The sequence below is a fragment of the Hyaena hyaena genome, unplaced genomic scaffold (genome assembly GCF_003009895.1).
Source record: "Hyaena hyaena isolate Hyena2069 unplaced genomic scaffold, ASM300989v1 scaffold_2, whole genome shotgun sequence".
Lineage (NCBI taxonomy): Eukaryota > Metazoa > Chordata > Mammalia > Carnivora > Hyaenidae > Hyaena > Hyaena hyaena.
This window is the reverse complement of record NW_024080634.1, coordinates 2531571-2534972: the sequence shown is the minus strand read 5'-3', so window position 1 is coordinate 2534972 and position 3402 is coordinate 2531571. Positions and strand designations below refer to the sequence as shown.

Here is a 3402-nt window from a genome sequence, read left to right as displayed (position 1 = left end):
GCAAGTTGGGGAGGGGCAGAGAGAGACAGAGGATCCCAAGTGGGCTCTGCGCTCACGGTGGGGGCTGGATGCAGGGCTCGATCTCAGGTGAGATCATGACCTGAGCCGAAATCAAGAGTTGGATGCTTAATCTACTGAGCCAGCCCCTGAGATTCTGTGTTTCTAGTAAACTTCCAGGGGAGGCTGATGCCTGTTGGAAGACATATTTTGAGTATTGTGTAGCAAGGGCCAGGATGACCTCACCTGGTCCCAACTAAGAAAATGAGACTATGTAAGAATAGCATTTTTAAAAGAAGCCCTGTTTCCTCATCCCCATCACTTGGGCACATGGATGTTTGAGGAGGTCTCCACCATGATTAAAGCAAGAGCAAAGTTGACTATGGAGAAAAGGGTGGGATATTAAGCAGGGGTGGGTGCCCTACAGCAAGGAGGTGAGGTGGACAGATACAGCTGGGTAGACCTGAGACCTGGGATTTGTCCTGCCCAGGAGGGTGGTGGTGGAGGAAGAGATGTGAGAAGGGGCAGTGTAGGCACGACGCGTGTCAGAACATGGGCCAGGCCCTCCTTCTGTGCGGCCCTCCATCCTTCACTCCACCTAGAAGCCTCAGCCTACGCCTTCTCATTGTTGGGCTCTTAGAGCAGATGTGAACCTTCTCAGACCACCCATCCTAATGGCAACCCCTCCCGATGGCCACTGTCACTCCCACCTGCCCTATTTTCTTCATGGCACTCACCAGCAGCTAACATGGCCTTGGCCCGTGTACTGTCGGCAGCACATATGCTAAAATTGGAACGATACAGAAAAGAGGATCATGGCGCCTGCGCAAAAATGATGACATGCAAATTCGTGAGGCGTTCCATAAAAATACAAAAAATAAAATAAAACAATCAAACGGCCTTGTCACTTACTTATCTACTTATTTATGCATGTCTGTTTTCTTCTACTCTCGAGGGCAGGCTCTATGGAGGAGCAGCAGTCTCCTCCACATCCCGGTGCCTTGAACAGAGGGTGGGCCCTCTCCTCAGTGCTCAGTGAATATGTGAATGAATGAGTACCCAGACTCTGTCTAGACAGACTGACCAAGTTCACTGAACGTCTGTGCGCAGAGGCCTGTGCCAGGTGTTTTCGAGAGCGTGGGCTCCCTGCCCCCGCAGCGATCTGTAATCCACCTGAGGATACGAGGTACACAGGTGCACACCTGACTAGCAGCATCAGGTGAAGAGGTTTGGCTGAGCAAGGAGGCCTGCCTCTGGGGGCTGGTGGAGGTCATCACAGCTTCCCTAGACCAGAGTACCCAGGGTCTTGTTCAAGTGCAGAGCCCGGGTCAGTGAGTCTGTGTGGAGCCCGGTTGCTTCTTTGGGACCCCGGGTAGAGCTTTGTTATGACCTAGCGCTCAGTCTATGCTGTGGCTGCTGGTCTTGGGATCTTGGAGCAAGTGTTGCTAGAAGCTGAGGCTTGGAGAAAGGTCAGGCAGGAAGAAGGCGAGGCTGTGTTGGGGGTTGAGAAGGGGACTATGGGCAGAATTGCAGGGTGGGAGGGGGTAGGAGGGACTAGAACACGCCCTGATGGCTGGAGTGGCGAATAGGAACCAGATGGAAGGGCAAACCAGGAAAGGGGTGTGTGTGGAAAGGAGAGGGACAGTGAGGGAAAGTCCCCCAGCCACCATCACCATGGCACCCCTCCCCTGCAATCTTCTATTTTTAGAAGGGGTTCCTAGAAAAATTGAGACATGTCCCCGCCCTACTCTGCTCTGTCAACGTTAGATCATGTTTTCAGAAATATTGCAACCCAAGATTGCCCAACAGGTTCTTGTGGGAGAGGCAGAGCAGGCTCTGTGCCTGATGTTGCCGAAGGCGAGGGTTTGTGGGTAGAAGACTATGCCGCTGTGGCCACATGCCCAGTTCCGACCACCTGGGATGGGCATGTTGGCTTCTGAGGGATAGCCTTGCGCTTCGTTTTTGCAAACCGCATTCACATCTGTTACCTCATTTCAGCCTTACTGTATCCCTATTGAAGTTGGGAGGGCCACTGCGCATTTCACAGGTTTGGAAACCGAGGTCTAAAGAGAGAGAGAGAGAGAGAGAGTCAGGGCCAGCCCAGTCTCACTGGATGCAGAGCCCAGACTAAGACAGTCAGGGGAGGATTGCTCCCTGTTTCTTTCCCTTGCGTCCATGCTCACAGATGTGAATCTGTGCCCAAGACCTGCAGCCTTCCACCAGAGAAAGCCATCCCCAGAGGTCAGGGACTGGTGCTTTCTTGGTCAGTGGGCTTTTCTTGCTGTGACGGGATCCACTCTTGCCAAATGGCTGCTAGAGTGCCAGAATAGTCTAGAATTTCCTGAGGGTGGGTTTGGCCTCCATCAGCTCCCCAACCCGGCCCCCTTGGGAGAGAAAGGGGTGCAGCTGCGGAAACTGGCACTACTTCCCACATTGCCTGGAAACTAAGGTCAGGGCCAATTTCATGCTCCTTTGTCCCCTATTATGACCTTTATTTCCCTGGCACATGGCAGCTGTCTGTGTCCAACTGAGGCGATGGGAAGTATTTTATTGTTAATAGCACTCGAGAAGCGCAAGAACACCATTCCCACTGACTTGATTCTTCCTGATTTTAACAGTGGGTCCATTGAAAGTGGTGCAGGGCATTTGGGACAAGTTTTCACTCTCTTTGATAGAGCAGCAACTTAACTACATTTCTAGATTGTTCCATGCTCATCAATAAAGCAGGGCCGGTGGCTTTTTACCAAAAGGAAGAATTGAGGCAGCTCTCACGCTTCACATCTAAAAGCCTGTTGTGCAGAGAGTACAGGGGATCGGGAGGCAGTATTGTGGGCAGCAGTCTGGGATCAAACGCGTGCCTCTGGCAAGGACAGTGGCTTTGAGTTTGCTCCCTGTGCTGAGTGGTGGCTTGAGCGAGTGAGGCCGCTTGCACTGGCTGCTTCTCTGCATGCTTGCTCCATTGCATGCTTGCTCGGAGCTGGTGTAACAAAATCGAGGCAGAGGGACTTGCTCGCTGCTGCTGGAATGTCCCCCAAGGATGGCGTCTGGGGCACCCCTCTTCTCTTCCACCTTTCCCCTTCACAGAATTCTTTATTTATTTATTTATTTATTTATTTTTGTATCCTAATTTTATTTTATTTTTTTATTTTTTTATTTTTTTACAAATAGTTTATTGTCAAATTAGTTTCTACATAACACTCAGTGCTCATCCCCAAAGTGCCCTCCGCCATGCCCATCCCCCCCCCCCCCCAACATCCATCAGTCCTCAGTTTTTGTCAGCATTCAAGAGTCTCTCATGGTTTGCCTCTCTCCCTTTCCCCCACCATTTCCGCCCTTCTTCTCCCACTTGTTCCTCCGTCAAGTTCCTCCTAATCCTCCTATACGTGCAAACATATGATATTTGTC

At 51.3% G+C, this 3402-nt stretch overlaps 1 non-coding gene across 1 annotated transcript; it reads left to right on the top strand.

Moving 5' to 3' along the window:
• Positions 1 to 760: 760 nt before the first annotated feature.
• On the top strand, positions 761 to 867 carry LOC120230387. The gene has a single exon (XR_005527993.1). It is a non-coding gene; the product is annotated as a U6 spliceosomal RNA (small nuclear RNA).
• Positions 868 to 3402: the final 2535 nt, after the last annotated feature.